General features: G+C 45.8%; 1 pseudogene; it reads left to right on the top strand.

Moving 5' to 3' along the window:
- Positions 1-7220: 7220 nt before the first annotated feature.
- Positions 7221-10056, top strand: LOC142914712 (uncharacterized; annotated as a pseudogene).
- The last annotated feature ends 2652 nt before the right edge of the window (positions 10057-12708 follow it).

Here is a 12708-nt window from a genome sequence, read left to right as displayed (position 1 = left end):
TCATTTTCCCACCGTGTTTGAAATCTTCTACTCTCACTTGCTATTTTGCGTTTCTTCGGTGCTGCCATTTCTGGTGACTCGCGGTAAAAGTTTTTCTTTGCTTAATTTTGTTTAGTGGAGAAGCACGGTTTTCAGTGGCTGGCTCCATCTAGTGTTGAAACTGAGAAGTGCAACAGAGTTGAGCTCAAGCTTCTTGTGCGGCCCATATTCTATTATATTTTCAGAATTTGCTGCGGGCCGTAGTTTGGACACCCCTGGTTTAGAAGGACGAGTCCATGTATGTTCGGAAAAGAGGAGGGGGGAGACGAAAAATGAATGCATGCTGTCTGAAAGCCACCATTAAATTAGCGCTCGTTTACCATTGATTTACTTATTGTTAGCGAGACTATCCTTGCCAAATTACTTGTTTAAGAGATAGCAACTCGCCAGGTTTTTAAGAGGAAAAACCAAAGAGGCAAATTGCTGGGAGGTGCGGCCACAGGCCAAAGAGTGACGCACCTTGAATGTCGTCATTCAAGGTGCGTCACTCTACATATGAATGTACTCGTCGTCGCTATTAAATCATTGTTTACTGTCGAGCAAGGGCGGGCACGTCAAAGTTGTTTCCCACTGAAGCAAGTTGAGTGGTGGGTGTTGATTGGTTACTCGCGATGAGCACCTGCCCCAAGTCTGTTACGGCTACACGGGGGGGGGGGGGGGTTTCTGTCCTTGCCTTTGGTCAGAATCAGAATCTCAATCAATATTCACACTGGAGGAATACGATGAACTATAAAGCTCGTTCTCACAGATGTTCAGTACCCTTGGTTCGCCTCGTAGACCGCGACCGCTTCGGCCCAAGTGGCTGTGGATGAGGACCTCACAGGCTTCTTAGAATCCGGAGTCAAAAGGGAGGGAACCGGGGGCGGAGGAAAAAAAAAGTTGTGAAGCGTGCCACTAAGCACGCTCCTCACGTACAGCTGCAGAGACGAAGATCCCCGCCTGGTAGCCTTGGGCCAGAGCTGTGCTGAAGACCAGCACGGCACACCGCGCCTGGCCACCTTTGTCTCCCCTATGCTGATGCCTTCAAGGGGAGGTCTCCACATTGGTAATGTTTTAACACGTTGAATCAGATGCTGTAATCGTTTTGAGTCTGATTGGATGTAGAGGAGGCCCATGACTTAAACAAACAACTCAACAACTGGAATATAAATTCGCGCTAATCCTGCCGACTCCCCACACGGGAATCTACACACACACAGCAACACTCACTCCACTCACCATGTCAATGTCTTTCTGTGCAATCTTCTCGTACGAGGTCATTCTTCGGGAATCTTGAGCGTCGCAAGAACGCGGCTATTTGGCTGACGGCACGGCACGTCACGTGCTCCTTGGCGCACGAATCAGAGAGGAGCCCAGCACACGAACCACTAGCACGCGCCTCGCGCACCCTTCTGAACAGACTGTTGGTAGAAGGTGCGCACACACACACCCCAACAAATACACTTCATACATGACACACATGAATACGAATGTAAATACACGTTCTGCCGTCCAAATATTGAATTCAGATACCAAGTTGCAAATTCATCAGAATATTTATTTATACAAATCAATCACTCACAAAACCACCTACCCACCCTCTCAAGTTCGCACACACACACAATAGCTCATTCACCAAGCCGTGCTGGCCTGCACAGGTGCTCGCTAACAGCACCTGCCCCGACAGTCTGTTCAGGTGCTCGGGGCAGGTGCCCGCTAACAGCGCCTGCCCCAACAGTCTGTTAAGGTGCTCGGGGCAGGTGCCCGCTAACAGCACCTGCCCCAACAGTCTGTTAAGGTTGTCAGGGCAGGTGCTCGCTAACAGCACCTGCCCCAACAGTCTGTTAAGGTGCTCGGGGCAGGTGCTGTGTGTGTGTACTGTGCGTGTGTGTACTGTGTGTGTCTACTGTGCGTGTGTGTGTACCGTGTGTGTGTGTACCGTGTGTGTGTACTGTGTGTGTGTGTACTGTGAGTGTGTGTGAGTACCGTGCGTGTGTGTGTGTGCTGTGCGTGTGTGTGTGTGTACAGTGTGTGTGTGTGTACCGTGCGTGTGTGTACCATGCGTGTGTGTGCGTGCCGTGCGTGTGTGTATGTGTGCGTGTGTACCGTGCGTGTGTGTACCGTGAGTGTGTGTGTACCGTGCGTGTGTGTGTGTACCGTGCGTGTAACGTGCATGTGTGTGTGTACCGTGTGTGTGTGTACTGTGTGTGTGTACTGTGAGTGTGTGTGAGTACCGTGCGTGTGTGTGTGTGCCGTGCGTGTGTGTGTGTGTACAGTGTGTGTGTACCGTGGGTGTACCATGCGTGTGTATGCGTGCCGTGCGTGTGTGTGTGTGTACCGTGCGTGTGTGTGTGTACTGTGTGTGTACTGTGCGTGTGTGTACTGTGCGTTTGTGTGTGTATATACTGCGTGTATGTGTACTGTGCGTGTGTGTGTGTACTGTGTGTGTCTACTGTGCGTGTGTGTGTACCGTGTGTGTGTACTGTGTGTGTGTACTGTGTGTGTGTACTGTGAGTGTGTGTGAGTACCGTGCGTGTGTGTGTGTGCCGTGTGTGTGTGTACAGTGTGTGTGTGTACCGTGCGTGTGTGTACCATGTGTGTGTGTGCGTGCCGTGCGTGTGCGTATGTGTGCGTGTGTACCGTGCGTGTGTGTACCGTGAGTGTGTGTGTACCGTGCATGTGTGTGTACCGTGCGTGTGCGTGTAACGTGCATGTGTGTGTGTAACGTGCGTGTGTGTACCGTGCGTGTGTGTGTGTGTACTGTGCGTGTGTGTACTGTGCATTTGTGTGTGTACTGTGTGTGTGTACTGTGCGTGTGGGTGTACTGTGCGTGGGTGTGTGTAACGTGTGTGTACCGTCTGTGTGTGTACTGTGTGTGTGTACTGTGTGTGTGTGTACTGTGCGTGTGTGTGTACTGTGTGTGTACTGTGTGTATGTACTGTGTGTGTGTGTACTGTGCGTGTGTGTGCACCGTGCGTGTGTGTGCACCGTGTGTGTGTCCCGTGCGTGTGGGTACTGTGCGTGTGTGTACTGTGTGTGTGTACTGTGTGTGTGTGTACTGTGTGTGTGTACTGTGTGTGTGTGTACTGTGTGTGTGTGTAACGTGTGTGTATTGTGTGTGTGTGTACCGTGTGTGTGTGTACTGTGTGTGTGTGTACTGTGTGTGTGTGTGTGTACTGTGCGTGTGTACTGTGTGTGTGTGTGTGTGTACTGTGTGTGTGTATTGTGTGTGTGTGTACCGTGTGTGTGTACACTGTGTGTGCACCGTGTGTGTGTACTGTGCGTGTGTGTGTAATGTGTGTGGCGGTAGTCTAGCGGTTAGTGCGCTAGCAACCTCAGCAAAGATGAGCGTTTTGAATTATATAAATTAAAAAAGAGGAATGATATTGTAGTCCTCTCAGCTGACAAAGGCAATGCTACTGTCATCATGGATAAAATAGAATACAACAACAAAATTAAAGAATTACTCGACGATGGTAGTTATACAAAAATAAAAAGAGATCCCACCAACAGCCTCGTCACACAAACCAACAAAATAATTTCTGATTCAACCGCATTAATTGATCAATCTAAACAGTTTTCGTTGAAACCTTCTGCTGCCAGGCCACCAAGATTATACGGCTTACCAAAAATACATAAAGTAGATACACCCCTTCGTCCCATAGTCTCTACTATCGGCTCCCCCACCTACAAACTAGCTCGTTTTTTGTCTGAAATCCTGCATCCTTTCACTGGAAAGACCACCTCTGCGGTACAAAATTCTACTCACCTGGTATCGACAATCAAGGGTATTTCCCTGTCCCCAGACGACCTGCTTGTCAGTTTTGATGTAGTTTCCTTATTCACCAAGGTTCCTGTACCTGACACCATTGCAATCATTGAAGACTTAGTTCATCAAGGACTAAACACTGAGGTACCCCCCCTGGTGAGACATTGTTTAACCAATACATACTTCACTTGGAATGGAACTTTCTACAAACAAACTGAGGGCACCCCAATGGGCTCCCCCCTTTCTCCAGTTATAGCTAACATTTTCATGGAGAAATTTGAGACTGACGCCATCCAGACTGCCACTCTGCGCCCAACCTTATGGAAGAGGTACGTGGATGACACTTTTGTCATCTGGCCACATGGCCGGCCTGCTCTAGACCAATTCTTCGACCACATCAATTCCATACACCCAGCCATCAGATTTACCATGGAAGTCGAAATAGATGGCAAGATACCTTTTTTGGATGTCCTAATTAAAAAGAGACCTGATGGTTCAATGAGCCACTCTGTCTACAGGAAAGCTACCCATACGGATGCTTATCTGAAACCGGATTCCCACCACCATCCATCACAGAAGAATTCTCTCATCAAGACTCTGTATCATAGAGCCCAATGCATATCCGACCAGGAACACATAAGCAGTGAACTCAAGCACGTACACCAAGCTCTTAGGGCTAATGGTTACTCCGACTATATAATCCGCAAAGCTATCACTCAAACCATGAAGAAGAACCCTCTTGAGGAGCCTTTCAAAACCATCACTTTACCCTACATTGCTGGGATCACAAAAAAGATCTCCAAAATCTTGAATAAACACAAGATCCAGGTCCGTTTCAACACATTACATAAAATCCGTGATCTGGTTCCGTCTGTAAAAGATGTGCTTCCGGACATACAATACCCTGGTGTCTACAAACTAAGTTGCCTCTGTGGTAGTAGTTACATTGGAGAAACCAAACGCCATGTCTCGGACCGCATTCGTGAACACAAAGCAGACCTTAAACACGGTAGGACCAACACCTCGGCCGTGGCAGATCATTGTTCTAATTCAGTAGGCTCACATGCCATTGACTTTTCCAAGACAGAGGTTCTTTGTAAGCCATCTGGCTTCCATGAGAGATTCGTTCATGAGGCTATCCACATATACAAGCACAGAGACAATTTCAACCGAGAAGATGGATTCTATCTTAGCAATCATTGGAAAGATTTGATAAACCATTTCAGGTCTTAATTGATTGTTCACGCTTACAGTGGCTTTCAGACAGCATACATTATAACAAATTTCGTCTCCCCCCTCCTCTTTTCAGAATATAGATGGACTAGTCCTGGGTAAACTGCCAAATCGTTGCGCGTGGCACTAACGTTTTTTAATAAATAAATAAATGCGCCGTTTAAAAATATTTTTTTGCAAACCAACACACCTGAAGACGACCGTTTGAGTTATGGTCGAAACGTCATGAGAATTTTTTATTGGATTATATATATTTTATTATTTTGTTGTTTCTCTTCAACGTGACTTTACCGAAAAAACTAAGTATATAATTTATTCAGTTACAGAGCCGCTCATTGTGGGAGGGGCGTGTCTCTTACCCCGGAAGTGACGTCATGATACCTGCTTACCCGCGTGACGTCGCGAGGTAACAGGAGGCTGCCGATCCGCGCTTGGACTGAAATCCGAGGTGAGAAATTCTCATGGTGGTCATGGTGGTTGTTGTTTACCAAGGTAGAGCCTCTCTCTCTCTCGTAGGGATGTCAGTTGAGTAGCAGCGAGCATGGGAATCGATGTCCAGGTTGGAACTTTACAACGCGGGGCCTCGCCACGCGGGGCCTTGCCTCCTGCCCTCGCCTGATTGCGTTCACTTTAATTATCTCGCTTAAGTTTAATTTGTCTTCACCCGGCTCGCCACTGTGTAACTTTGTTTTATTGTAAATATTCACGCAGTTTTTATTTTTTTCACCAGGCCAAGCCCGCTTGAGCTGCTATACCGCTCTTGTTATCAGAAGCGACCTGCCCACAACAACACAAGGTGAGGCTTTGTCAACGTGTGTGAATGTTTTGACTTAAAACTTTGGTGACTGCAGGAATTAATATTCTTGGTTCTTTCGGTAAAGTCACGTAGATAGAAAATAAAATAAAATAACATAATAAAAATAAAAAAATGTAAATAAAGCAAAAAACCCCCACGTTTTGATTGCAACACAAGTGGTCTTTATTTAATGTAATTGTATTATCTGTTATTGTTATTTTCTATCTACGTAACTTTACCGAAAGAACCAAGAATACGTGTGTCAATGTCTATCGGTCAAAGACACTATACGTAGAGACGCGCAAACTCCAAATATACAGCAGGCGTCAGGGTCGGGATCGAACCCACGACTTCCTGTATACCAGGTGAGGTAGTTAACATCTCACCACGGAGAGAGACACGCAAACTCCAGTTAGCCTCGGCTATGTTTGTTGATCCTCAATTAATTACTTGGTGGAGTGATTAAGCATTAATGCTGAGCAGATGAAGGTGGCCAGGCATGGTTCTGGACATGCCACCGCCTCTTGACCCGTGACAGTGTCAAGTTTGTGTTTGCAGTAAAGTCTATGCTAAATTATCCTGTTATGTAAACCCCTTTGTCAAGGTGCCTCACTTCTCTCAACCAGTTTAAAAGACGCTACGAATCTTAGCAGCGTTCATTGTAGCTTTGTCGTCCCGACAGGTTTGTTCCTTTCACCTGAAGAAGGCCACTTGTGTTGTGGCCGAAACGTCGTGAGAATTTTATTGTTTTATTTTATTATTTTATTCTCATTCTACGTGACTTTACCAAAAGAACCAAAGAAGATCTATTAACTCTGTTGAACACGGAAGTTATATCAAAACAATAGTTTTTTTTTTCTCTGGAAGTCTTTGTAAGAATGGAAACAGGAGGCGAACACAGCACACACATTCAGCTGAAGTCGGATCTGTTCATCCCAGCATTTAAGGACATCTGAGCCTGGATTCACACCTCTAAGTTGCGATTGAACATTAATTCATGCATTTCTGCATAACACAAATAGTTTTGTTTTCAACACCCTTTGCCGAAATTATGTACTCGGAGTTTTGAGTTAACATTCATCTTGAAGATACGAGGGCTTCCAGGCATATTTATGACCATTTGCCCTCTCATTGTGTGCCATGACAGCCCGTGTGAGGTATTTGGGAAACTTTTTCACTGCATCATGAATATATAAATAAGTATAGACGTGCAAGTCACATGTGACTGTATATATGCATTCCTCTGTGCCTCGATACTGACGTGTAGATGGTGTGCATATTCTTATTTTCTGTCTGCAGCTGACACTGGTCTGATGGAGCAAAGGCAGTCAGCACAGCAGCTCGGTACGACAAGTCAATATTGCGACCAGCGTGCATACAGCACGGATCGGACTGGAAATTTGACACAGCACCAGAGAACTCGCAGAGGAGAGAAACCCTTCAAGTGCACTGTGTGACAAGGCATTTTCATGGCCATCAGTTCTTGAGACCCACCAGAGAACACACACAGGAGAGAAACCCTTCAAGTGCACTGTGTGTGGGAAGGCATTTTCACAGTCATCTGCTCTTAAAATACACCAGAGAACACACACGGCAGAGAAACCCTTCAAGTGCAGTGTGTGTGGGAAGGCATTTTCACGGTCATCTGCTCTTAAAAGACACCAGAGAACACACACGGGAGTGAAACCCTTCAGGTGCACCTTGTGCGGGAAGGCGTTTGCCCATTCATCAGTTGTTCAGACCCACCAGAGAACACACACAGGAGAGAAACCCTTCAAGTGCAGTGTGTGTGGGAAGGCATTTTCACAGTCATCTGGTCTTAAAAAACACCAGAGAACACACACAGGAGAGAAACCCTTCAAGTGCACTGTGTGTGGGATGGCGTTTGCACAGTCACCACATCTTAAAGTACACCAGAGAACACACAGGAGAGAAACCCTTCAAGTGCACTGTGTGTGGGAAGGCATTTGCATGGCCATCAGTTCTTCAAAGACACGAGAGAACACACACGGGAGAGAAACCCTTCCAGTGCACTCTGTGCGGGATTATGTTTGCACAGTTGCCACATCTTAAAGTACACCAGAGAACTCACACAGGAGAGAAACCCTTCAGGTGCACTCTGTGCGGGAAGCCATTTGCAGATTCATCAAATCGTCAAAGACACCAGAGAACACACACGGGAGAGAAACCCTTCAAGTGCAGTGTGTGTGGAAAGGCATTCTCACATTCATCTATTCAAAAACACCAGAGAACACACAGGAGAGAAACCCTTCAGGTGCACTCTGCTGGAAGGCGTTTGCAGATTCATAAAATCTTCAAGTGCACCAGAGAACGCACAAGCATAGGAAGATCCACAAGGAGTTTAGTCTGAAGTCAGCTTGTGAAAGTCAAAGTGCCGCAATGAGCCCATCCCTCATGAAACAAGAACCGGAGGAAAATCCCAGCTTTGACACTTAAAGGTATCGAGGTGAAATGTGAAGAGGTGACGGTGAAGAGGGAAGAAGTGATGAGCGAAGAAGTGATGGTGAAGAGGGAAGAAGTGATGGTGAAGAGTAAAGAAGTGCAGGTTAAATGTGAAGATGGAGATTCAACTTCAAAATCCGACCTTCACATCGATGGAGGCAACGTGAAGCAGGAGGAGAATTCTGACTGTGAGGCAGAGCGAGGCAACTCCCAGCAGTTTGTGGAAGTGTAGGTGTGGGTGAACTTGCTCCTAGACAATACAAAGTCAAGTGGAGACCCGGTAGATGTGTAAGCCATAGACGATGTCGCTCCAATAGATGCACCTTTGTCACAGGCCTTTAATGACAATAATGTGAAGTTGGACACTCATTTCTTAGGTTCATCCTGCAGAGTAAGGGCGGCCAATCTTTGTGGGCCCGTGGGTTGGGTAGATCTCCAACCAGGAGCGAGAGACAATAAGCCCCCAAGCATTCACTATGTTATCATAATAATTGCATTTACACGGTGCTTGCTTAACCGCCTCAGCAACTCGGAGTTTTGTATCTCGTCTGAAACACTCGAAGAGCATCCCCAAATAGCAGCTTCCCCTGTGTGGCGCAAGGTGGTGGCCCTGCACCAGCCTGCATGTGGACAAGAGCCTGTTAGTAGGGGGCGATGATGCGTCATCTCGGTTGTGTAGTTTGTAGGCAATCTTGATTCGAAGCTTTCGTGACTGCAGGAATCCACACTCTTGAGTTATTTCGGTAAAGTCACCACGTGGGTAGAAACAACAGATCACGGCGTTTAGATCACAACACAAGCAATCGTCATCAGGTGGGACAACCACAGCAAGAGAAACTGCTGAAGTAGTAGGCGCCTACTCCAGCAGTTTCTTATTAGTGCTGCTGTGCTTGTCCCACCTGATGACGATTGCTTGTGTTGCCATCGAAACGCCGTGATTTATTATTTGTAGCGTAATGTTTAGAATTTGATACATTTTGACCCAGACGCCAGCATGCAACGGCCTACTCGTTTTGAATGACGCAACAATAGTACGGTGTACATACACGGTTAAGCAGACGGTGCGTATTTGTAAAATAACTTCTTGTTAATACGATGTAACGTGATGCAGTCAATTTCGCTGCAGTAATTCAATGTTGATAATATGCCCGTCAATGATTTAGAATTAATACTTGTCTGACTGTGCGCGTACAGGTAACATTTTGTCTGTGAGGGTCAAACATTGAATAAGTGATGTTAGGACAAAGTGTGTGTTTGTTTTGGAAGTAACCTGTACAGAGAACTCAGGTGAGACCCGTTGTTCTTGTGATACAGGTCAAAGGGTACTTTTGTGTTTCACGAAGCATCTGCCCCTGGAGCAACTCATTCTCTTTGAAATAGGGAGCACACTCGGATCATTCATCAGTCACAAGGCATACCACTTAAAAGTTACACGTATAGGACGAGGTACATTCTCTACAACACGAATTGTAGTTTTGTCTTACGTGTTGACGTAGATTTTGTCTAACTGGGACTAGAAATGCTCCTTGCTGATTCACGTCTGGATGTTCGTGACCATCGGTTGAAGCAAACCCCACTGCTGTTGAGACGCTGTGCACCATTTAATGGTCCAACACATTGACGGCCTTCAGGCCAGGAAAGTCACAACATTTGCACACGAAGGACGCATTCACGCAAGTACCCCATGCTCCGTTTTGAAGTTTTAAAATGAAACATCTTGAATTGTGTTGTGTTTTGAATTAGATGATTTTATTTCTTCATTAAAAGCTTGTATCAATTTACATCTGGAAGACTTCATTGAAAAGGACATTTCGTGTGAATTTTCTCTCGTCATTAAGTAGATGGCCTTGCCGGGGGTTCGGTTCAATGCGGACACAAACAGGGTACATACACAATGTACACACACAGTTTATACACAGTGTACACACACACAGTGTATACACACAGTGTACACACACACAGTGTACACACAGTATATACACAGTGTACACACACAGTGTAGACAGTGTACACACAGTGTACATACACAAACTGTACACACACAGTGTACACACAAACAGTGTACACACACAGTGTATACACACAGTGAACACACTGTGCACACACAGTATACACACAGTATACACAAACAGTGTACACACACACTGTACACACACAGTGTACACACACACAGTGTACACACACACAGTGTATATACATAGTTTACACACACACACAGTGTACACACACAGTGTACACACATAGTGTACACACACACAGTGTACACACACTGACACACACAGTGACAGACGCACAGTGACACTGACACAACAACAATCGCCATTCGCCACTAAGTGGTGGTGACGTCACCACGACGCTTGTGCCAGACACAGTGACACACACAGTGACACAGTGACACACACAGCGACACACAGTGCACACACAATGTACACACACAGTGTACACACACACAGTGTACACACAGTGTACACACACAATGTACACACAGTGTATACACAGTGTACACACACAGTGGACACAGTTTATACACACATTGTACACACACAGTGTACACACACAGTGTATACACATAGTGTACACACACAGTGTACACACACAGTGTATACACATAGTGTACACACACACAGTGTACACACACACACAGTGTATACACAGTGTACACACACAGTGTATGCACAGTGTACACACACAGGGTAAACACACAGTGTATATATACACACACAGTGTACACACACGCAGTGACACAGAGTTTATACACAGTGTACACACACAGTGTACACATACACTGTACACACACAATGTACACACACACAGTGTATACACACAGTGTACACACACACTGTACACACACACAGTGTATACACAGTGTATACACAGTGTACACACACACTGTACACACACAGGGTATACACAGTGTACACACACACAGGGTATACACAGTGTACACACACACAGTGTACACACGGTGTACATACAGTGTATACACAGTGTACACACGTGTACATACAGTGTATACACAGTGTACACACACAGGGTACACACAGTGTATACACACACAGTGACATGCACACAGTGACACACAGTGACACACACACAGTGACACACAGTGACAGTGTATACACATAGTGTACACACACACAGTGTACACACACACACACAGTGTACACACACACAGTGTATACACAATAATGTCCACGTTGTTGCTGAGCTCACACACCCAAGAGAGGGAGCAATGGAAAATGAATCTAAATCAACTTAAACTCCAACTCTGTGACGTCACCACTCTGGATTACCTCATCGGCGTGAAACGCCAGGCGGAGGTGTACCTCGCTAGTGAAGTCATGTCACCAAGGTATTCACCCCTCCCACGTCCACCGCGCTCTTGAGCGTGACGTCCCCTCCGCATGGGTCACTGCCGATATCGTTCCAGTGGCAATCCTTATTTGGGCACAGTTACGCCCAGTGACTGGTGGCTCATTAACATAATGTGTCCGTTAAAGACGTCGCGAGTTTATTGCGACGGGTTCGGCGCTCACGCTCCCATCCCTCGCAGTTTGGGCCGACTTCATTAACATAATTTATTCAGTTAGAGAGCCGCTCGTGGGAGGGAAGTGACGTCATACTACTTCCTGCTGTCGCTAGGTAACAGGAAGCTGCCGTGTGCGCGCTTGCACTGAAATCCGAGGTGAGAAATTCTCATCTTTGTGGTGGTGGTGGTCGTTGTGGTGGTGGTTGTTGTTGTGGTGGTGGTGGTTGTTGTTGTGGTGGTGGTTGTTGTTGTTTACCAAGGTAGAGCCTCTCTCTCTCTCGTAGGGATGTCAGTTGAGTAGCAGCGAGCATGGGAATCGATGTCCAGGTTGGAACTTTACAACGCGGGGCCTAGCCACGCTGGGCCTTGCCTCCTGCCCTCGCCTGATTGCGTTTACTTTAATTATCTCGCTTAAGTTTAATTTGTCTTCACCCGGCTCGCCACTTTGTAACTTTGTTTTATTGTAAATATTCACGCAGTTTTTATTTTCTTTTTTCACCAGGCCAAGCCCGCTTGAGCTGCTATACCGCTCTTGTTATCAGAAGCGACCTGCCCACAACAACACAAGGTGAGGCTTTGTCAACGTGTGTGAATGTTTTGACTTAAAACTTTGGTGACTGCAGGAATTAATATTCTTGGTTCTTTCGGTAAAGTCACGTAGATAGAAAATAAAATTAAAATAACATAAAAATAATTAATAATTGTAAATAAAGCAAAAAAACACGTTTCGATCACAACACAAGTGGTCTTTATTTTTAGTTTAATTGTATTATCTGTTATTGTTATTTTCCATCTGTATTTGCAGTAAAGTCTATTAACTCTATTGAACACGGAGGTTATATCAAAACAATAGTTTATTTTTGTTTTCCTCTGGAACTCTTTATAAGAATGGAAACAGGA

Source organism: Petromyzon marinus, unplaced genomic scaffold, assembly GCF_048934315.1.
Source record: "Petromyzon marinus isolate PM22_M1 ecotype Great Lakes invasive population unplaced genomic scaffold, UKy_Petmar_22M1.pri1.0 PM_G_Scaffold_29, whole genome shotgun sequence".
NCBI classification, from domain to species: Eukaryota; Metazoa; Chordata; class Hyperoartia; order Petromyzontiformes; family Petromyzontidae; genus Petromyzon; species Petromyzon marinus.
The sequence above is the reverse complement of the archived record's forward strand: the minus strand, read 5'-3'. Positions and strand labels throughout refer to the sequence as shown.